We start from the raw sequence: 25,683 nt of genomic DNA on the forward strand, positions 1-25,683 counted from the left end.
TATCTTTTTGTATGCTTTTGCTTTTATTAAGGATGTTCTCACTAGACATTTCAAAGAGAATAAACCTTGATGTACGCTTTTGGTTTTTAATGGATGTTCTAACTAGACATTTATAACAAAATATATATCGGTGTATGTTTTTTGCTTTTGTTATGGATGTTCTCACTAGACATTCACAAAAGAATGTTTCTTGGAGAATGCTTTTTGGAAGTTCGTGAGGGTTATGAAACCCTAAAGAACTAGTCCCAATACTAACTAAGAGGGGGGGGGGGTAAATTAGTATTTTTAAAAAATCTTTAACAATGAAGAAAAATCTTTTTATAACTTGATGCAGTTAGGAATTATATTCACAAAAAAAAATATAAATCAACATTTTCACCCACATAATTAATTGCAAGAAAAATAAATATAAAAGTAACAAAAAGAAAGAAGACACCAGATTAAATTGGTTCTGTCCAACTGACCTACGTCTTCTCCCCGGAGGCACCCTCAAGATATTACACTAAAGCCTTTTACTGTCTCTCCTTCTATCCCCATAGCAAGGAGGAGAAGCCCTTACAAAATGTTTACACCAACTCAGTGAGATGGAGGACCAAAACTCTTTTCACAGGTAGAGAACTTTGACTCCTTTTTCTCCCTCCAGAAGATGGAGGAAAACCATGAATCCCTTTACCTTCTGCAGTGCAGCAGAGTAGACGGGTCCTTTAATACCAAAGAGATCTTCTTCTTTCCAAAACTTTTTTTAAGATAATACTTGAATCTTATGGTATTAAGGTATAAGCTAGTTGGAGCAACCGTATGAAAACCCTTCCACACTCCCTTGAAACCCCCTCCAAGGATTTTTTTTTCACTCTCAATCTCCATACTTCCCTCTCTCCCTTTCAAGTTCTCTCTTCAATTTTTCACCAGAAGAACAAAGACACAATGGCTATAAAAGACACTTATAATATCTTTAGATAAAGCTTAAATAGAGGGCTTCAAAAACCTTAGAAACTTAATTTTGGCAGTAAAGATCAACCAGTATGATCACATGATCATTCCATATAATGTGCTTAAATAGAGGGCTTTAAAAAACCCTAAATACTCAATACTGCCACCAAATATTATCATATATGATTTCATGTTCGCCCAGTATGATGTGCAGAATTTAACCTATAGTCCTAGACGATCTCTGAATAGTCAAGTATGATCAGTTCAAATTTGTATAGATCTTCTAGAATAATATTGGGGATCATCTTGGATGACTAGAAGAAAAATATGGTATTTCATTTGTGATGATCAAGTATCATCCCATGTGTCTCTCAGTTCGTCCAGTATAATCTTTACTAATAGTCTTGGATGATCCCACTGAACAAATTAACCATAATTTATCCTCTTATCAAATGATAAATTTAGGCATGATTAGCATAGATCATCTTGTATGATGTAGATCATCCTAGACATTTAGAACAAAATATGAAACTCAAAATCTTGCCTAAATTATGATTGGTGACTATTTTTCATGATCATAACTGATCATCCTCAATGATCCAAATCATTAAGTGTGATTAGTTAGATAAGCTAATCATATATTACAATATAAATAGTTCATAAAATTGAACATGATTTTTACTCAATCTTGCTAGAGTGTGCATGTTCATGGTCACCAAGGAAACATACACCCTTATAGGACTTGACTCAATAAATCAAAAATACATTAATGAATATTACAAAAATCATTACAGCATAACCTATTCTACCCAATCTTGAGCCTTAAATCCTCATTGTATAATGTATGGTGTTCCTGAAAAGTTAGTACACACAAATAAAAAATATATTATAAATACAAGTAGACAGCAGGATGTGAGCTTCAATATTTGTTATGTTCAAAAACATAAACTCATGAGCTTAAATTGCATCACTTTTTTCTTTTGTTTTGGATGATCTCATAAGACATTTGCAAGTTGTTTATGTTTAATATTTGGTGATGTTCTGGATTGGAGGTGGATGTTTGAATAAATATATTATTGGATCTTTTCTATACAGGTTGTTTTGTTTATATTTTTTTTTTCAAAAGTCAAAAGGTTGTTTTTTTATGCTATAGGTTTTTGATGAATTTTCCATCAAAAACACTGTCGACAACACCATACAACACAAATGAAGTGGCATTTCTAGCATACATTTATGTTGGAAATTCTAGCAGATGTTCTAACAATAATTTTCATCTATAATAATGTGATTTACTTAGCAAATAGATTATCTGCCAGAATTTCTAGCATACATTTTCTACCAAAAATACTTGTGGATTAAATGCTAGAATTATTGCAACTCATGAATCTATCTTGAAACACTGCCGTTGCCAGGTCCCAAGTCCTGGATAAGTGTATCACTCAATTATAAGTTTGGTTGAAACATTTTGAACTGAATGGATTGTTATTGCAATTAGTCGGTTCAATTTGGTGAAGCGATGCCTCTTTTTAACATTTTTCCCCATTATTTCAACCTGTGAGAGATTGATTTAGGTAATTGCCTGAAATATATTTAAATAAGTTTCTATTACCGTGGAGCTTAAATCTCTTGCTACGTTGTGTTTAAACAAAACTTATTACACGAGTGATTTTATTAGGAGTTTGTGTCAAATGAATCACTGTTCCAAGGAGTTGGTGAAGATATTAGCAACAATTACGTCTTAGTGAGTTTCTCTTAGCAATTACAGTTCATATATGCTAAGATGTAGACCAATAGTTACAAAATGAATTATATCGGGTTGAACATTTATCATCCTATATTCAGCCAACTTTCAATATATTGAGATAGAAAATTACTGCAGTGGATAGAAACATGGGATTTTAACGTTTGAGCTTGGTTCAAGTTCTTGAGAGGCATACTATTGTCTTTTGATAATTCTTGTTCTTAATTTTGATGTTAGGCTTAACTGTGTGGGAATCATTTCCCATTGGAAGCATGCCAAGTGGAGGCACTGATTGTTTTTTTTTCTTAGAGCTGATTAAACACAATGCTAAGAGAGAGTGCCATTATTTCAAAAAGCCTTGAAGAGAATTTCTCAAACAGCAATCAAATTTTTATCAGTTATAATTGCTATAATACTGACTCGCGTGCAGTAGCACAGGCTGAAAGATGCTTGCCTACGGTTTTTTTTTTTCAGTTGAAATTAGCAGGAGTAAAGGCGTTTAATTTTTGTGAAATTATTACAACTTTTAACCAACAGTTTATCTTGCTTTTACAATGATTTCTGAGTGAGCTTGTGGCACAGATTTAACTATAGTTTACGGGGCTATATTATTAACAATGAAATCTCAACCATTTAGTTAGTTTCTAGTAACAGTTCTTGTTCTTGAATATTTTCAATTACTGAACTGCCAAATTGAAAATGTGTTCATAACTATTATTTTAGTGATTCTTTAATATAATCTATTGGTTCCGGATTCTCTCTAAATACTCAGGAATTTTGTGTTGTAGGTTTTGACTACCTGAAAATTTTTCTTGCATCATTCTAAGGCTCGGCTCTTCATTTAGTTGATTTCTATCATTGTTCTTACTTTTGAACAAATTTGTATCCTTTATTGACATTTTGTCAAGTTTGATATGTTCCATAATCCTTTTGTAGTGTAAATTTGGTTGTTGCTAAAATTTTATATTTGTTCTTAGATTTTCTTGCGAGGATTCATATTTTGGCTTTATAAGATTATTGTTTGGAATAATAGAAGTGTTGCTATTTTTGTAATACAGGTTACTCGTTTTTTTTCTGGAGTTGAAACTTGAGAGTTGATAACAAGTAGATTGTGATGTTTTATGTATTTTCAATGTGCATCTCATCCTAGGCTGCATTAATGAATCCTTGACCTCTAAGCATCTTAGACAACATTTGCTGTTAGGTTTTCTTCAGTACTATAAAACCATCACCCCAAACATGCCTTAATTTTTATGTGGCTCTCAGATTTAATGATTAGCATAAAATTCTATAAATCACTTCTCAAGCATTATTTTTCTCATTACTTGTATTATTAGCTTAGGCATGTTCATGATGTTTATTGAGCATGAAATCATTTGTTTGGCATTATTTTTCCCATTTTTTGTATGATTAGCTTAGTCATGTCATGATGTTTAGTAAGCATTATGTATATCTCAATTTAGCTTCTTTTTATTGTTTTGCATGCACAATTATTTGAATTTTTGAACTATGATTCATTCACCTACAGTATTTTTCAATAATTGCTTGATTTAATTTTCTTCAAAAGGAGTGATGATATGAAAAAAGTTATTTTTAAAAATAATTTTAATTATTTAACTTTCAAATGAGATACTTATTATGATTGCAAAGTAAATTTTTGATACGATCCTATGTGTTTTTGTTTGATGAATGTGTTCACACTCATGCAAAATCACTCAAACACATGTTTTTATTTGCATGCACGCATGTGATTGGGCACACTTGTGTTGTTCATGAGTGTGAACACATTTATTAAATAGGGAGAGGGAGAGTAGGAGAGAAAGTGAATGTTATCTTTTAGAAGTATAAGAGATCCCTCGTCTAAATATTTGATTAATTGAGATTTAAATTAGATGATATATACTTTTTCACTTTGTAATGTCATATTTAAGCTATTTTAATTTTTGTAGTATATATTATATATATGTGTATAGAGTGATGGTGAAATAGATGGGGATATTATCAGCAGACTTCAAGTTGGATGGTTGAAGTGGAGGAATGCACCGGGCTTGTTATGTGATAGAAATGTACCCCTCAAACTTAAGGGAAAATTCTAGAAGATGGTAGTGAGGCCTGCAATGCTTTATGGTGCCGAATGTTGGCCTTTAAAAGAGAAGCATAATACTAAGTTAAGTGTGGCAGAGATGAGGATGCTCAGGTGGATGAGTGGCTTTACCCTTAGAGATAGGATACGAAATGAGCATATACGTGAAAAGGTTGGAGTAGCTCCAGTAGAAGATAAGATTAGAGAAAGTCGCCTTAGATGGTTTGGTCACATAAAACGGCGGCCTTGTGATGACCCGGTTAGGAGAGTAGAGGTATTAGATTTGACTTATGTTAAGAAAGGTAGGGGTAGACCTAAAAATACATGGTTAGAAAATATTAGGAATGACCATTCTTTATTAGATTTAAATGAGAATTTGACTTTTAATAGGACACAATGGAGAAAAAAGATTCATGTAGCCGACCCCACGTAGTGGGATAAAGGCTTATTATTGTTGTTGTTGTTGTTGTAGTCGGAATCTATCTTGAGAAAGTATTTTTTGATAACAGGAAAATATTATTGTTCTGTTAATTTCATCATTTCTCGTAGCATGTACTGGACATTTTATTTTTGTTATTTGTGTGCACTAACATTTTATGAAAATCATACTACATACTTCTGAAGACTTAAAGATGGACTAGATTAGGGTTTCATGTAATGAAGCTTATATTATTTTTTATATTTTTTATAAATTTTCTTGAGTTTGAGATAGTGTGTTTGTAATTGGGTAACCGTGCACAATCACACTAGGTGAGAGAGTCAAAACTTAAAATTTTAAAACTAACCATATTATATGATTTATAATCATACTGGATGATTTGTCATATTTTTCCTCCAAAATGAAGTTAATCAAATCATGCCTGTTATTTTTGTATTGTACATACTATATGATGTTAATTTGTACAGTTGACTAAGAGGGTATGAAATTGGATGCATACCAGTTCATCCTAAACAAACTCATTTATTTTTATACTATTCATATTGTATGATGTTAATTCATATAGATGATAAATAAAGTATGAAATGGGGTCATCCACATTCTTACCAAATGAAGCATAATTTGTGTTAACTGATTATGCTGTATGATGTCAGTTCATATAGATGACTAAAATAGTACAAAATATGGTTTGTACAAGATCATCCCAAATAAATAGGTTTAATTTTGAACTATTCATATTGTATAATGTTGGGTTCGTATAGATAACTAACATATTACAAATTATGATTCATATAGGATTGTACCAATCGAATAGGTTCAGTTTTGAACTATTCATACAATACGATGTCAGTTTGTATAGTTGACTAATAGAATATGAAATAAGGTATATACAAGATCATACTTAGGTTTTTAACTATTTCTACAGATGATCTAGAATTGTATTGTATGATCTAAAGTGATTCACTTGTAATTTTCATTATTTTTTAGACATCTTTTTCTTGTGTTTCTATATAGGAGTCATAAAAATGGACACTCAAAACCTTTTCTATGATTTCCTATTGAGAGTGGCCATTTAATGTGAGTGTTTAGGAGAGATTGTGAGAGTGAAGTGTGAGAGATCAAATGAGGGGGAGTTATGAGGAATTCACAAGGTTTCCTAAAGAGAGGATCTCTTTGTCTAATCATCTCCTCTAGAGGATTTTCAGAGAAGATCTTTAACATTGTGTCAAGGTACTCTGCCTTCATTAGGAGAGTGAAAAAGGATAAAGGTTCTTTGCCTTCACTTGGAGGATGAAAAAAGACGTTGGTACTCTGCCGCACCGAGTTGGTGTAAGAGAGTTTGTAAGGGCTTCTCCACCTTGTTGTGGGGGTAAAAAAAGTGTAACTTTAACAGAGAGAAGGTGTCTCCAGAGATTGGACATAGGTCTAGTTTGGATCGAACTACTATAAATTTGGTGTTCTTATGTTCAGTTTAATTTTTTTGTTTTTTTTTACTTTTCCACACATTAAAATTTTGCGGTTGAAATTTTTTTTGTAATAATCATTTTATTTTATAACTACATATTTTAGGATCATTGATTTAACTTTCCAAAATAGTTTTTGACACCCCAAGAGTTTTTAAAATTACCAATTCACCACCCTCTTTGTTAGCCTTGGGAAAGCTCAATAATGTCTAACAACCTACTCAAACTTTCAATTGGTATCATAGCCTATTTAAAAGATTAAAGCTTAGACTACTTTCTAAAAAGTGATTATGGCTACTTTTAGAAATAGAAACACTCCTAAAGGATACTCTTTTACTAGACCACCTTTATTCGATAACATACCTTTCAATTTTTGGAAAATTCACATGTCTACTTTTCGGCAATCACTTGACTATCACATTTGGATATTAGTACAAGAAGGTTATACTAAACCCACTAGACTTGTTAATGGCATTAGAGTTGAAACACCCTTTATTTATATGACACTAGAAGAAAAATGCTTAGCATAACTAAATGCAAAAAATTAAAATAGATTTTTCTAAGCATTGAAATAAGAAGACTATATGTGTTTCTAATTGTAAAACTGGAAAATAAATCTGGGATAGAGTTTGTGTAGCTTATGAAGGGACAAATGAGGTTTAAACAATCTAGATTAAATATTTTATTACATGACTACAAACTATCTTGCATGAAACTGAATGAGTTAATTTCTATGATGTATACACATTTTACTCAAATTATTACCTCATTGTATGCTTTAGGTAGAAAACTAACTAATTCAAAAAAATTAAATAAAATCTAATGTTGTTTACCTAATGCTTATGATTCAAGGGTAACTGCCAAAACAAGTCAAAATTTCTAAATATATATTCAATTAATAATCTATTTGGATCAATAATTGCTTATGAGCAAGGAGTGAATCAAAGATAGATTGATGCAGGTGACAAGTGGAAAGAGAATAATATTTTTTTAAAAGTGGATGATTCAAAAAGACATCAATCAATGCCTGAGGATGAAGAAGATATAACACTCATAACTAGGAAGTTCAAAAGTTTCCTTAGAATAAAAAATAGAGACATTATCCTTTGAACAAAGGTAAGTTAAACAATAATGTAAAAGTTTCTAATGAACTCATTTGTTAAGAATAAAGGAAGCCTAGATATAGAAAAATATATTGCATGAATCTCAAAACTAATCCTAGTAAGGAGAAACTTGATGAGTTAATTAATATTAAGTAGGGCAAGAGAAGAGTGCAAAGAGCTTTGTGAGATGACTCAGCTTCCAACTCCTCAGAACTAGTAGCAGAAGAGAAAGTCATAAACTTGTGCTTAATGGTAGATAAAATTTATCATTCAGATCAAGAAAAGGTATGTGACTTATCCTATAATGAATTATTTAAAGTTTTTGAGAAAATTTATAATACATATAGGAAGCTTAAAAACTTGCATGCTAATCTTAACCTCAAGCATTTGAATTTAAAATATATATATATATAAAAATCTTTTTAAAGATCATGTATCTATAGATAGAACCCACATAGCCCTGTTGGATGAATTTGATGATTTGAATAAGAAACATGATTTATTAAAAACATCCTATACTGATCTTGAGAATGATTTTAAGGTGTTTATCGCTAAAGTAGATCAAAGAGAACATGAGTTAAAAGTTGATAATTTGGTTTTAGAAAGTGCAATCTCATATCTTAATAAAAAATTGAAAGCATTTAAGGAAAATAAGACACCTCCCATACTTGAAAAATTTTACAATCCTGATCAAAAGCAGAAAATTTCAAAATCTAAGAAAAGTCATTATAACTCCCACAAATTGATAAATCCTTTTCTTGGTAATAAATACTTTTCATATGGAATGATATGACATATTTCTCATATTTTCTCAAATTATAGTAGAATACATCTAGTGTGGAGACCTAAGATACATAAATCATAGCATATCAAACATGCATCTGGATTTTTATTTTCAAGAGGTGAATCCAAATTTTTTGGGTTCTTAAGTCTAATATTTGATAATTTTGTATAAAGGTCTCATACAAGCCCTGGTGAGATATTTGGTACATAGACAGTAGATGTTCAAAACATATTATTAGAGATATAACTCAATTCACATCGTTAGAGGCTAGGGCTTGAGACAAAGTGACAAAGGGAGATAATAACACTAGGAGAATTATAGGTATATGTATCACTGGAAATAAGAATAATTTCTTTATTGAGAAATGTTATATTAATTAAAGGCTTAAAACATAATTTTTGAAGTATTAGTCAACTTTGTGATAGAGGTTTTAACATGAAATTTTTACCTACAAGCTGCATTATAAGCCAAAATGGAGTTGATGTGCTGCATGGAAATAGGATAAATAATGTATACATGCTTGATTTAAATTATGCTAAATCTTCTAATAATTTTTTAATCAAAACTATCACTGATGAATCTTGGTTATGGCATAGAAGACTGTCATGCAAGCATGAAAAATCTTAGAAAGATTACCCAAAAAGAATTATATAGAGGATTACTCAAATTTAACTTCACTAAAGATCACTTGTGTGATGCATTTCAAATAGAAAAATAATTCAAGTTCTCTTTTCATTCTATTAAAGATCTTAAAACTAGCAAATTACTAGAAGTTATACACATGGATAGTTTTGGATTGGTTAGCACTATATGTTTAAAAGGGAAAGTTTTTGGATATGTGATTGTTGATGATTATTAAAGATTCACTTGGATTAGATTCTTATCACATAAGAGTGAATCATTTAAAGAATTTAAAATGTTTGTTACTTGAATTCAGAGGAAGCTAGGTAAAGAAATTCTTTTAATTCAAAGTGATCATGAAGGAGAATTTAAAAATGAAAATTTTGAAGTTTTCTATAAATAGCAAGGAATATATCACAACTTTTTAGCTCCTAAAACCCCTCAAAAAAATGAAGTTATTAAAAGGAAGAATAGAACTCTAATAGAAGCTGCTAGAGACAAGTTGGTTGAATATTCACTTCTCAAATATTATTGGGCCGAAGCAGTCAGTATGGCTTGTTATATTTTGAATAGGGTGAATATTAGATCTAAGTTGAAAAAGACACCCTATGAACTTCTTAAGGGAAGAAAACCCAACCTTTCACATCTACATGTCTTTAGTTGTAAGGTGTTTATTCATAATAATGGTAAAACTCTTTTAGGAAAATTTGATCTTAAATCTTATGAGAGAATTGTTTTGGGATATTCAAGTGTTGGCAAATCCTATAGAGTTTTTAACAGAAGGATTTTGGTAGTTGAGGATACCACCCATATAATTTTTGATGAATCTAATAATTTAAAAGGGTATAAGTTTGAAGAAGAAGATGTCAAAGAAATAACCTAAAGTGTTAAAAATATAAATCTTGAAGAAAAGGTTGAAATAGATAATGCATTTCCTAAAAAATTGAAATATCCTAAGAGTTATCCCAAAGAACTGATTTTAGGAGACCCAAGTGAAGGTGTTATGATTAGGCATGGACTTACCAAAGAAGTGAACCAATCAGCCTTTATTTTAATGATCAAATTGACTAATATAAATTAAGCACTTTCTGATGAATTTTGGATTTTGGCCATATAAGAAGAATTGAATTAATTTGTTAGAAATGATGTTTAGGAGTTAATTGAAAGACCTAAAATCAAAGTGTTGTTGAAACTAAGTGGGTTTTCTAAAACAAAATGAATTATTTAGGTGTAGTTGTCAGGAATAAAGCAAGATTATTGGCCAAGTGATACAATCAAATAGAATGGACTAATTTTGAGGAAATGTTTATCCTTGTAGCAAGACTTTAAGCAATAAGGGTGCTACTAGCCTTAGCTTTTTAAAAAAAATTTAAATTATTTCAAATGGATGTTAAAAGTGTTTTTCTTAATGGGTGATATAAGAGGATGTTTATGTTATGCAACCTCCAGGTTTTAAAAATTCATAATTCTCTAAATATGTGTTTAAATTGAAAAAGGCATTGGCATGGTATGAAAGGCTAAGCATGTTCCTACTAGAAAGATCATTTGTTAAAAGAAGTGTGTACACCACTCTCTATTTAAAAAGATTAGGAGAAGATATACTCATTATTCAAATATATGTTGATGATATCTTATATAGATCCACTAGTAAAAATCTTTATGATGATTTTTCAAAAATAATAAGTAGTGAATTTGAAATGAGTTTGATGGGTGACTTGAGTTACTTTCTTGGTTTTAATATATATAAAAAAAAGAGGATGGCTTATTTTTTGAGTCAGTGAAAATATATTAAGGACATCCTTAAGTAATATGAAATGAATAAATCTAATCCAATAAGTACATCAATGAGTTTCTCAGTGCAGTTAGACAAGAACTCTAAGGGCAAATCTATTGATCAAAAGAAATTTAGAGAAATAATTGGATCATTATTATACTTAATTGCTAACAGACTGAATATATTGTTTAGTATTTGTCTTTATGCTATATTTCAAACTGATCCAAAGGAATCCCATTTGACTACTGTTAAAAGAATTTTGAGAAATCCTTTGGGAACTCAAAACTTAGTGAAATGATATCCAAGGCACAGCTCTTCTTTTGAAATCATTAGATATTCTAATTCAAATTTTGCATGATGTAGGATTGATAAAAAAAAAACTTTTAGAACTTTTCAATTCATTATAAACTCTTCAATTTATTGGTCTAGTAAAAAATAGAATTCAGTAGCCCTTTTTACTGTTGAAGTAGAATAAACTGCCTTAGGTACTTATACGGCACAAGTTCTTTGGTTAAAATAATAACTTATTTTTTTAGGATTTTATATTGGCAGTATTCCATTTTTCTATTAAAATATAAATTCCATATGTATTTCAAAGAATTATATTCAACACTCTAAATTCAAGCATATAGATATAAGGCATCACTTCATTAGAGATCATGTCACTGAAGGAGAAATTGAGCTATATCATGTAGCTACTAAAAATAAACTTGCAGACAATTTCACAAAACCACTTGCTTTTGAAAAGTTTAGCACCTTAAGAACCATTATAGGTTAATTTGTATTCATGCTTGAGAATTGCAATTCTACAAATTTCATTTGTGATGAACTTATTATTGATGTTTATGTTTAGTTCATTTTTTGTGATTTGCTTTTTGTTGAATTTTTATTTTTCTCTAGTTTAGGTTTTTTTTTTTGTATTATTTTTACTTTTGTTTTTTGTATATCATGGATCTTATTTGACTTGATTTTGTAAAAGAATCATTAGTATAATGTGTAAATCAAAAAATTTCTTTTTTTCAATCTTACTGTACGAACCACTTTCGTACTCTTTGAAATCACTAGATTTTGCATGATAATTTTTCTAAGTTTGTAAAACAAAAATGTATCTTTTAAACATATCATATTATATAAATATTTCATCATACTATGCAAACTATTTATTTCTCATCTATACAAATAGGGAGGGAATTAGAAGTGCATTTATTTTTTGAGGATTATCCTGGACGAACACTTGTTCGTGTGTATGATCCTGTTATCAACTTGCATATGGACAAACCTAACTTTCATAGTACGATCATTATTGCTCTATCATCCTAGATGAACACCTATTAATCTGTATGATAATTTTAGTCAAAAAGATGTATGAAATGACTCCTCAGGAATGGTAATTTACAAAAGCAGGTTCATTTTTAGCAGTTTTCATTCATATGTACGAAAAGTTTTTTTTCCTATATGAAATCACATTCATACGTACGAACCTTATTTTGTAATGTATGATCATATCGATTTCTTTAAATTGGAAGGCATTCATTGAGTATTTATTCACAAATCTTTTTCATCTCTCAAATTATCTTGTGTTTAAAACTCTCCAAATGGCACGCAGCAGCAAGCTGGCTCGACACTCTAAAGGATCTTCCTGTCGTTCAAGTCAACTAGGTGACAACTTCTTTTCTAAATAAAATGAAGAAGCCTTCAAGCATTTCTTTGAGGTGAAAATGACTCCATCTCATATTCTTATCGAAAGAGACATGAACTTTTTTATAATGCCTCTTTTTGATTCTACATAATTTTCTTGCATTCTCACCTTAATATATGCATCCCATCATGATACCTTTCACTATTTACTTACAAATTTGAGATGAGAGAAAATAATATTGTAATGTCCTCATATGTTTTTAAATAGAGGGTAGAGATTACTAAGGAGGATTTAGGGACTTTCCTACACCTTAGAAGTGAAGCGGTAAGCGCATGCACTTTGACTTTGAGGTCTGATTTTGATTGGATTACCATAAATCAAACTCTTATAGGTTTTGCTTTATTCAATCACCTATCTTGTGTATATACTTTGACTTAAAATGCTAGGATCATCCAGCACGTTTTATGAACATCCATTATTCCTAAAGCTGGTGATCAAATCAACCTCACACCCTTGCTTTCTATAGTTACATATCTTATAATGTTAAAAACTACAATTTAGGAAACCATATTGATTCTGGACTATATCTATAAACTTACTGACATTTGGCTTCCTAATAATAGAAGAAAAAGAATGTGGCTTTATGACACCTGGTCGCCTATATTATTGAAAATAAATATAATTTGATTCATCACGATACACCTACTAATCTTCCAAACTATTTCACTGGTGCTTCATTTCTTTCTCTTTTTAACTACGACCAAGGGCATGAGAAAGAAGAATTTAATGAAGGAGGACCGCCACCAACACCTGCTCATGCCCCTGCACCTGCACCTGCTCCTAGACCTAATTATCATTTTTATCAGGAAAAGGTCCACCATTTTGATAGACTTGAGTGTCATTTTGATCAATAATTTGATCATATTAAGACTCACTTAGAACAGCATGATGACAGATATAATGAGGATATGGTTGGGTCAGAGGACAGTTCAATTCTATCAACACTCAAGTAGCTACCATTAACAGCTACTTTACCATGTTCTCTCCTCTTCAGCCACCTCCAGATTAGGATCCTCCAACTTTTTTGTTTTTTATTTTCTATTATAGTTTATGTATGTTTTATTTCTCTTTAGTGTTTATGTAATGGATTGAGATGTTTTGTATTTATGTATCAAGTTGTACTTGCATTATATATTGGTAATGAAATGCTTGTCCTTGTGTTGGTTTTAAATCAATTAAATTGTCTTTAAGTTTCTTCAAATTACTAATGTTGATTTAAGAAAAAATTTAAAATATCTTTCACTACAACTTAATTTCCTTGAAAAATTATTTTTCTCTTCTTAAAATTTAAATCATTTTACAAATTAGATTTAGATAATAAGATCATTTCAATGTTCTAACAATTCTTTATCTTATAGTTACAGTTGTTGCAAAATTGGTAACTTATTTTTCCTTATATTTTGTTATTCAATGTGTTGATTTTATTCTTAACAATAGGTTTTTGTTTTGTGGATTATTCCTCTTTATACAAGAAAGCTTTTTCTTTTATTTAAAAGATAATCACAAAAGCTAAGATTTATTGAGTTAGGTTGTGGAAAAAATAAAATGTTAAAAGATGCACAAATATGCCAAATTTGAAAAGAGGCACAAAATGAGCCTAACATGAAAAGATGTGCAATGTTTGTCAAACTTTAAAAGGGGCACAAAATGAGCCCAAAATAAAAATATGTGTAATGTTCGCCACTTAAATATTTCTTATTGAGAAAGAGGCATAAAATGAGCTCAGACTATATTTAGTTCTTTCTACTACTTTAATTCTTAGAAAAATCATTGCATTAAATAATAATTTCAACTATTAAATTTGAAACTATAATATTTCCATTTAATTAATTTTGTGATGTTTATTCTATTTTATTGTAGATCTGGACTCAAGCATTGTGATTTTGATGATAACAAATATTATTGTTCCTTGACTACTACCATTCATTCATATTTGTTTTATGTGCCTAGCTCACTAACCTTTTAGGTCCACAAGTTTGCATGGAACGTCAATAGCTTAAGATCAGGTTGACTAGGATTGAGTTAGTCTGTAATTTCTATTTTAATGCCTTCTTACCTTTTCTTGAGTCAAATGTACATTGGTGGATCTTGAAGTTACGTAACCTTGCACACACACACTCAGGGCAAGAAATTTGGTGAGTTAAAGTTTTTTCTATTTTTGATCATATCGTACAGGATTATTCCCATGTCATACTAGAAGATTAGTCAAAAATGGAAAACCTAATTAGGGAATCTGGGTCATGTAAACTTGCTTAAGAAGATCATCCTGGATGATATGCCCATCATCTTAGACGATATGCTCAGTTCAGAAATACTTAGCTTCCAAACTCATTTAGGCAAGGTTTTATTTTTAGAATTTTGTTCTAATTGTAAAATACAATCCCATATCATCTTGGATGATTTATTATAATCATGCCAAAATTAGTAAGGTTGTTAAGAAAAGAAATTAAGGTTAGATTGATTGATCATATCATCTTTGATGATAGTAGGATCGTTATGGACGATATGCATGAGAAACCTTAGTTATCTTGAATGTCCAAAACTATTTACTAGATGAACAGTCATAATTCTTCATCATCCATATGTTTTTTGCTGGATGACCCAAACTATCTACTGAATGATAAACAATAATTTTAAACTAATTGTACAGGATGATCCAAGCATCATCCTGGGACAATCGGTTATATTTCTTCATCATCTAATATGTATATTCTGGATGTCCTGAAGTATCTGCTGGACAATATGTATGGTTTTGAACTAATCATATAGGATGATGTCCACATCTTCCTGGATAATCAGAACAAATAAATTGTTCCAATCATCCAGCACACCTAGATCGTCATAAATGGAAGGGCTGAATTACACTATTTATATAGGATGATCTTCGGATTGTCTTGGATGATCTTTGACAATAAGTTGAAAATTAAGGCATTTTTTAAGGAGTTATTTATAAGATCTCTTATTTGTTAATGAGAGAATCTTTTATTGTTGTCCTAACATAAGAGAGCTTAGAGAAGGAGAGGGAGAGCTTGGGAGAGAGAGAGAGAGAGAGAGGATCTTGTGAGGGGGAGTTTGTGAGGTGTTCAAAAAGGTTTTTCCAAGAAATGATTCGAGTCATCTTCTCTAATCATCATCCTTGGTTCCTTGGTAGCTCTAGAGAGGTCTTCTTCAGTACTAAATCAAAATTCATTGCATGATTTAGGAGGAAGCAAAAGGAGTCCGGGTTGTCTACCTCACTGGGATCAGTAAAAAGGAATTTGTAAAGGCTTCTCTGCCTTGTTGTGGGAGTAAAAGGAGAGTCACAGTGTTTTAGTACAATACTAGGAGAAGAGGCTCTAGGGAGTGGACGTAGTTGACCGAACCACTATAAAATCTTGTGTGTTCTTTCTATGTTTATTCCTGCACTTTATTTTATTTTTTTTGTTTGCATTTTTCTATAGTTGATTATATGGTTAAAATCACTGATTCATTTAGTTAATCTCTTCTACATAAAGGGTTAATCTTGTTTGTTTTAAAATCTTCATAAAGGTTTCAAAAAGGTTTTTTCTTTTTGTTTAAGAATTTTTAAAACTACATATTCACCCCCCCCCCCCCCCCCCCCCCCCCCCCCCCAACCTTGGTTAGCCTCTAACTAGTTCATAGTGGCTTAATAACCCTAAGGAACTTTTAAGTGGTTTCGGAGCACAATTAATAAAATCAAGTTTTTGAAAGCTTTTAAAGTTTAATTTATTGCTTACTTTGGTAATTGGATTACAGTTGAAGGGTATTCCATTACTCGGCCATGCTTATTTGATAATGTACCTTTTAATTTTTGGAAAACTCGCATGTCCACGTATTTATAATCTATAGATTATCTCATGTGGATGCTTGTAAAAGAAGGTTATTCTATACCAACACGTGAATTGAATGGCATCAAAACTAAACTTCCATTTTATGAATTGACTTTTGATGATAGAGATCTAGCACAACTTAATGAAAAATATTTGAATTACTTTTTCTATGCACTGAAATCTGAAGATTACATGCGAGTCTCAACTTATGCTACTGGTAAAGAAATATGGGATAGATTATAAATTACTTATGACGGCCCGAGTGAAGTTAAACAATCTAGGTTAAATATGTTACTTCATGACTATGAACTTTCTTGCATGAAACCAAGTTACTCAATATCTTAATTGTATACTTGGTTTACACCCCCTCCTTGCATGCCTTAGGAAGAGAACAATCAAATCATGAAAAAGTAAAGAAAATCTTGGGATTTTACCGTCTTCCTTTGATGCTAAGATTACAGCTATAATTGAGTCCAAGTATTTGAATGTTTATTCAATATATAACTTACTTGGATCACTCATTGCTTGTGAGCAAGGAGTGAACCAAAGACAACTTGATGTAGGGGAGAAAAAGAAGGAGAAAATTGTAGCCTTAAAGGCTAATGACATGATATTGATTCTTCTGAATCTAAAAGTGATGATGTTTCCTTAATTACAAGGAAATTCAAAACCTTTTTAAGAAAGAAACAAAAGTATCATCAGAAATATAACAAAGAAAAGAATAACAAGAATTTTAAAGGTTCTTCTGATGTGATTTACTTTGAATGAAGGAAGCTGATACATGTAATAGCTGATTGTTCTATACTTTTAAAGCTCACTGAAGAAATGAGAAGGGTGAAGAAAAGCCTATATTCACGAAAGACAAAAAATATATCAAAAAAGGATTTTTAGACGGATTCTACATCTAACTCCTCTAAAATTGAAGCTGAAGAGGAGATAACCAACTTGTGTTTGATGCGGATAATCATCTTGGTCACTTTGATCAAGAAGTGGTATGTGAATTAATATACGATCAACTATTTGATGTTTCTAAGTAAATTCATTTATCTTATAGAAAGCTTAAAAAATTGCATGCTACCCAGAAACTAGAATTTCTGAACTTGCAAAAAGCGCTAAAAGTTTTAATTAAATATTATTCTACACTTAATAGCAATCACTTGACATTATTAAATGAATTTGGTGCTTTATGAAAGTTCGTCAAGGATGTTAAGCTCTTATGAACTAGTCCCGAGGCTAAGCAAGAGGGGGGTGAATTGGCATTTACAAATTTCTTCAAACAAAACACAATCTTAAATCAAACCAAGATTCACTACAAGATAAATGAAGTGCAAAAATTAAATGCAAAAGAATAATAAGAAAGAACACACTAAATTTTCAAGTGGTTTGGTCAACTTGACCTATGTCTACTCCCCGGAGCCTCTCCTCCAGGTATTGCACTAAATGCAGTCTCTCCTTTTGTTCCCACAGCAAGGTTGAGAAGCTCGTATAAAAAACTCCTTTCCATTGACCCCGGTGAGGCACAGAACCCAACTCCTTTTACTTCCTCCAGAAGTAGGTAGTGAACCTAACTTCTTTTGCTTCCTACAGAAGCAAGCAGAGAACCCAACTCTTTTAGCTTCCTCTAGAAGCAGGAAAAGAACCTAAATCTATTATTGAAGTACACCTCTCTAGAACCCCCAAGGAACCAGGGACAACAACTGGAGAAGACGTCACGGATCCTTGCTTGTAGCAACCTTTGTGAAACCCCTCATAAACTCCCCCTAACAAGAACCTCTCCCTCTCTCTCCCTTTATCTCCCTCTCCTCTTGGCTCTCTCAAGTCACGACAGCAGTAAAAGATGTTCTCTTTAAAAAACAAGAGATCTTTTAAACTAGGGCTCCATAAAATCCCTAATTAGCAACTAATCGTCAAATATCATTCAAATATCATCCAAAAAAACTTGACCTATGTACCCCTTAGTCACCAATCTTAAATTATTCGTAATCACCACACCAAAACATTCATTTTATCTTAAAGACCCATTTGGTTCAAACTATATTTTGTCCCTTTGGTCTTTCTACAAACTCCTAAACATCATTCCTAACAAATTGGTTTAATTCCTCTTGCATGGCTAAGATCCAAAACTTATTAGATAAGGCTTGATTAATGTTGGTGGGTTTAGTCATGAGATAAAGGCAGAGTGGTTCACTTCCTCCTAAGTCCATGTCTAGTTCTAACACCTTCAGAAGGGTCTCCTAAGATCAGTTCTTTAGGATAACTCAAAGAATATCTCCAATCCCTAGGCAAAGTATGTGTAGGATCAACCCTTTCTTCTAGATGTGCATTCTCTACTCCTTGGGTAATCTCATATACTACTTTAGTGTTTTGGGACTCTACCCTCTTCTCTAAATTTTTAACACCTTTAGAAATCTCTCCAATACCATCATCATCCTCAACTCTAGACACCTTAGGATTTGATTCATCAAACACTACATGAGTAGTCTCCTCCACCACTAATATTCTCTTATTAAACACCCTAAAGGATTTCCAGACACTTGAATATCCCAAGAACACTCCTTCATCAAATTTTGGATCAAATTTCCCTAAGTGTGACTTTCTATTATTAAGAATGAAAACCTTACAACTAACGACATGGAGGTGGGAAAGATTGGATGTCCTACCCTTAAGGATCTCATACGGTGTTTTATCAAGTTTGGCTCTAACATTAACCCTCTTCAATGCATAATAAGATGTGTTTACCGCCTCAGCCCAAAAGTATTTTAGAAGTGAATACTCAACAAGTATGACTCTAGCAGCTTCTACTAAGGTCCGATTCTTCCTTTCAGCTACCCCATTCTGTTGAGGGGTCCTAGGAGCTCAGAAGTTGTGGCAAATCCTTTTATCCTCATAAAGGTCTCCAAATTTCTCATTTTCAAACTCTTCCCCATGGTCATTATGGATGGTCAAGAACTCACAACCTAATTTTTTCTTAACCCAAGTGAATAATGATCTAAACTTATCAAAAGACTCACAACTATGAGGCAAAAATTTAATCCAAGTGAACCTGGAGTAGTCATCGACAATCATAAAACCATATACTTTCCCCCCTAAGCTGGCAGTGCTAATGGGTACAAATAAATCATGTCAAGGACTTCTAAAGGTCTAGAGGTTATAATGTCCTTAATGAAATGGAAAGAGGATTAAACTTGATTGCCTAGTTGGCAGGCATCACACAGGTGGTCTTTTGTGAACTTAAGCTTGGGGACACTTCTAAGTAGGTCCTTTTGGGTCAGTCTTCTAAGGTTGTTCATATTGGCATGACAAAACCTCCTATGCCACAACCAAGAATCATTAGCAACAATTTTTAAACAAAATGAAGTAGCACATTCAATATTATTTAAATCAAGCATGCAAACATTATTGATCTGCTTTCCCTATAAAATATTGTTGTTATTCAAGCTAATAATACATGTATTTACTAAAAATTTTATGATGAATCCCTTGTCGCATAGCTAAATGATGTTTAGAAAGTTGTGTTTTAGTCCATCTATAAGCAAAATAATTTTAATCAAAATGTTCTAAGAGTTTCCAATTATACCTGTGCCTTGGTATTTTCTCCAAGAGTGATCATGCCTCAAGCTTTGGCCTCCAGCCAAACAAATTTATTGGCAGCTCCAGTCATGTGTCATGGCATCCACTGTCCAGGTATCACATGCTCTCATTAGGCCTTTTATGAGAGCAAGCATGCAAAATTATCCAACATCAGAATTAGGAACCCAAGCAGGTTTGGGTCCCTTCTTATGGAAAGAAGAATGCAATGTATGTGTGTTATATTGTGAATCATATAATTTGGGTCTCCAAACCCAATGTGTACTACGGTGAACAGTACAAGTGTGTGTAATGTGCTCTAACATGTCACATGAAAAACATCTAACACCAAGAAAAGGATTTACTAATTTGTTCAGGTTATAGAGCCTCTTCCTAGGTTTTGGCTTTTGATCAAGTGTTGGTGTAGTCATATTTTCCTCAAGTGCATTTAATTTAGCTATAAACCTTGAGTTAATACTTTATAAAATATCATTATCAACTCTCAAATAGTGCTCCCTATGCTTATATTCATCAATATATGTTTTAAAATAAGATTCAAGAGAGGTGTAGGTTGCTTTCAATGAATCATGCTCAAAAACCAACTTAGAATACTTTTTATTCAATTCATCAAACTCATCAAGTAATGACATGTGATTGCTATCAATTTGGGAGTGATCTTTCAATAAAATTTCATGCTCTTTTTGCAAATTCAAAAACTTCAATTTCAAACTAGCATGCAATTTTTAAAGTTTCCTATTTGATGCATGAATTTGTTCACAAACTTCAAGTAATTGATCATAAGTTGGTTTGCATGCCTCTTCTTGGTCAGACTAACCAAGGTGATTAAATTTTCCATAACACCTTTTTGAACTGCTTCTTATCCTTTTTGAACTTGGGTTTCTCCTCACCCTTCTCCTTGCTTGAGTGACCCTTAAGTGTAGGACAATCATCTTTGACATGTTTAGCCTTCTTTCATTCAAAATAAACTACATTAGAAGAACTTTTAAAATTTTTTATATTCTTACCTTTTTTCCACTTCTGATGATGCTTCTGATTCTTCCTTAGAAAGCTTTTGAATTTCTTTATGATGAAGGTAACATCATTGCTTTTAGACCGAGAATAATTTATATCTATATCGATAGCTTTCAGAGCCATAATTTTCTCCTCCTCCTCACCTGCATCAATTTGTCTTTGCTCCGCCCCTTACTCATAAGCAATGAGTGACCCAAGTAAGTTATCAACAGAATAAGTATTCAAATCCTTAGATTCAGTAATTGTAGTAATCTTATCATCAAAGGAAGAAGCCAAGCATCTCAAAATCTTATTAAAACTTTCATAGTTAGTTAGCTTTCTTCCTAACGCACGCAATGAGGTGATAATTTGAGCAAACCTAGTATACATGTCAGAAATTGATTTAGTAGGTTTTATACAAAAAATTTCATAGTCATGCAATAGAACATTCAACCTATATTACTTAACTTCATTTAATCCTTCATAAGTAATGTAGTACAAGCTGAAACACGCATATAATCTTCTTCTTCCAAAGCAGATTAAAAATAGTTTAAACATTTTGCATTCAGTTGTGCTAAATCCCTGTCATCAATAATCCATTCAGTAAAAGGAAGTTCAATTTTAATGCCATTAATTTCAAGGGATGGAGGTGAATAACTATCCTTAACAAGCATCCACATGCGATAGTCAATCGATTGTAAAAACGTAGATATACGAGTTTTCAAAAAATTAAAAGGAATATTATCAAACAAAGGTTGTCGGGTAATAGAATATCCATCCACAGTATTATGATTGCCAAAGTTATCCATAGATTGAAATTCAAAAGTTTTCAAAAACTCATTTTTATAAATCCCACTCTAATATCACTTGAAAGTTCATCAGGGATGTTAAGCCCTTATGAACTAGTCCCGAGGTTAACCAAGAGGGGGGTGAATTGGTATTTAAAAATTTCTTTAAATAAAAACACAATCTTAAATCAAACCAAGATTCACTACAAGAGAAACAAAGTGCGGAAATTAAATATGGAAGAATAATAAGAAATAACACACCATATTTTATAATGGCTCGGTCAACTTGGCCTACATCCACTCCCTGGAGCCTCTCCTCTGAGTATTGCACTAAACTCAGTGTCTCTCCTTTTACCCCCATAAAAAGGCGGAGAAGCATGTACAAAAAAACACCTTTCTACTAACCTCAATGAGGCAAAGAACCCAACTCCATTTTTTTTCTCCAGAAGCAGGCATAGAACCCAACTCCTTTTGCTTGCTCCAAAAGTAGGCAGAGAACTCAACACTTTTTACTTCTTCTAGAAGCAGGCAGAGAACCTCGATTAGTTGCTGAGGTAGACCTTTCTAGAACCCTCTAGGAATCAAGGATGATAACCAAAGAAGATGATGTGGATCTTTGCTAGGAGCAACCTTTGTGAAACCCCTTATAAATTCCATATCACAAGATCCTCTCTCTCTCTCTCTCTTCCTTGCTCTCCCTCTCCTCCTAGCTCTCTCAGGTCAAGACAGTAGCAAAAGATGTTCTCTTGAGAAAAATAATAGATCTTTTAAACAAGGGTTCCAAAAAGACCCTAAGTAGCAACTAATCATCAAATATCATTATGTACGATCAGTTCAAATTTAGCTTAATCAGTAGGATGATTTGGAATAGTCTAGAAGATTAGAAGGTTACTTTGTTCAGATCATCAAGGATGATAGGATATCATCCTGTACAATTTGTTCAAGTTATTTAATATCATCCAGACTATCGCCTTGGATGGATGTCTGGACAATGGAAAAATAATTAGATCATCCAGGCTGATCTCACGATCATCCGGGTCGATAAGTACAAAGTAACAAATATCATCCAGAATATCTCCCTGAATGGATGTCTGGATGATAAAAAAATAATTTGATCATCCAGGCTGATCTAACGATCATTCCAGATGATTAGTTTAATTCAGTAAATATCATCCAAAGCATTACACTGAATGGATCCAGGCCGATGTTTGATTGTCCAGGAAGAACTAAGGTTTGTGAACTGATCGTCCTAGACGATCCTACAATCGTCCAGGATGATATGATCGAGCAATAAAACCTTAATTACTTTCTTTAATTATCATATTAATTTAGGTATAATTGTAATGCATTATCCAGGATGATGTCAATGATGATGTCCAAAAATAAAAGATGCCTAAATAAATATGGCGGCTGATTCTTTCTGATTTGATCCTATCATCCTGGACAATGCTAATATAGTCCAGGATGATTTGCTTAATTGCAGTTACCTTAACCAGGATACCCTAATTAGGGTTTTTATTTTTAACTGATCATCTTAGATGATGTGATCAAAACAAAAAACTCTAACAATTAGATAGAATTTTTCCCCCAAGTGTGTGTGTGTGCAAGGTTACTTAGCATCTGGATCCATAATGTTTATAATTGACTAAAAAAAGGGTAAAAGCCACTTGATGTACATTACAAATTGACTCAGTCCTAATCTACCCAATAATGAGCTAGTTTGATTTGCAATTTGATCTTATGGACCTGAAATGTTCGTAGGCAAGACAGTCATAGAAAAATAGAAATGTTTGATATCATCAAAATTCTATTTCTTGAAATTAGATTCGTAACACTTTGAACAAAAAGTATTTTAAATTGACTGATAAGCATTATTCCCTAATAAATTTACATGTTAAACTAGAAACTACATATAAAGACTTAGATTGTCTTGCAACTGATCTCAAAGAAAATAAAAAAAAACCCATAATGCTTGAGTTTCATAATCCATCAAATCTTCATGCATCATTCAAACCTAGGAAGAGGCACTTTAACTCGAGTAGATTACTAAACCCTTTTCCTATTATTAGATGTTTTTTATGTGGCATGCTAGGACATAATTCCCACACATGCAATGTTCAAAGTAGAACACATTTGGTATGGAAACCTAAATTGCATGATTCACTGTATAACATACATTCATTATATTCTTCTTTCCATAATAATGGACCAAAATCTATTTGGGTTCCTAAATCTAACATTTAATGAATTTCTAGGAGTGATCTCACACAAAACCTTGTGAGAGCATATGGTACATGGTTAGCGGATGCTCAGGATATATGATTGGAGATAATCAATTCATTTTATTGGAGGCCAGGGCTGGAGGAAAGATTACTCTTGGAGATAAAAACACCAGTAAAGTGGTGGGCACATATATAATCGAAAACTCCATAAACCTTTTGATTGAAAATATTTTACTTTTTGATGGATTGAAACATAACTTGCTCAATAACAGTCAGCTCTTTGATAAAGGCTTTAGCATAAAATTTTTGTCAAACACAAAAATTAATCTTGAATAATAATAATGTTTTGTAGGGAAAAAGGATCAATAATGTTTACATGCCTTATTTAAATAATATTGAATATGCTGCTTCTTTTTATTTAAAAACTATTCCTAATGAGTCTTGGTTGTGGCATAGGAGGTTATGTCATGCTAGCATGAAAACTCTTAGAAAAGTAACCCAAAAAGACTTAGTAAGAGGAATCCCAAAGCTTAAATTCCTAAGGACCACCTGTGTGATGTTTGTTAACTCGGTAAACAAGTAAAATCCTCTTTCCATTCCATTAAGGATATTAGCACCTCTAAACTTTTAGAAGTCTTTCACATGGATTCATTTGGACCCATTAGCACTACAAGCTTAGGGGGGAAGGTCTTTTGATTTGTAATAGTCAATGAGTGCTCAAGGTTCACTTGGATTTAATTTCTATCACATAAAGTGAGTCATTTCATGAATTTAAATCATTCTCCACTTGAATTCAGAAAAAACTAGGTTGTGATATCGTGACCATCCATAATGATCATGCTGGAGAGTTTGAAATGAGAGATTTAGATATTTCTATGAGGAGCATGGGATTAATCACAACTTCTTAGCTCATAGGACCCCTCAATTGAATGAGATAGTAAAAAGAAAGAATAAGACCTTAGGGGAAGCTGCTAGAGCCATGTTTGCTGAGTATTCACTTCCAAAATACTTTTGGGCTGAAGCAATAAACACAGATTATTTTGTGTGGAATAGGGTGAATGTTAGATATAAATTAAATAAGACACACTAAGATATCATTAAGGGAAGCACACCAAACCTTTCTCACCTCCACGTCTTTTATTATAAGTTCTTCATTCTAAATAATGGGAAATCACTCATAGGAAAATTTAACCTAAAATTTGGTGGAGGAGACTACTCATATAGTGTTTAATGAATCTAATTATGAGAAGTCTAGAGTTGAGGAAGAAGATGAAGTAGGTGAGATTACCCAAAGAGTAGAAACTAAAAATCTAGAGGAAAGGGTGGAACCTCAAAACACTGATTGAGTAGGTGAGATTACCCAAGGAGTAGAATCTATAAATCTAGAGGAAAGGGTAGAACCTCAAAACACTTTGCCTAGAGATTGGAGATATTCTTCAAGTCATCCTAAAGAATTAGGCATGGACTTAGAAAAGAAGTTAAACATTCTACCTTCATCTCAATGATTGAACCCATAAACATCAATCAAGCCCTTTTTGATGAATTATAGATCTTAAATATGCTAGAGGAATTAAACCAATTTTTTCGGAATGATGTTTGGGAGCTTGTGGAAAGACCTAAGAGCCAAT

This window comes from Dendrobium catenatum, unplaced genomic scaffold, assembly GCF_001605985.2.
Source record: "Dendrobium catenatum unplaced genomic scaffold, ASM160598v2 fragScaff_scaffold_621, whole genome shotgun sequence".
In the NCBI taxonomy this organism is placed as follows: Eukaryota; Viridiplantae; Streptophyta; class Magnoliopsida; order Asparagales; family Orchidaceae; genus Dendrobium; species Dendrobium catenatum.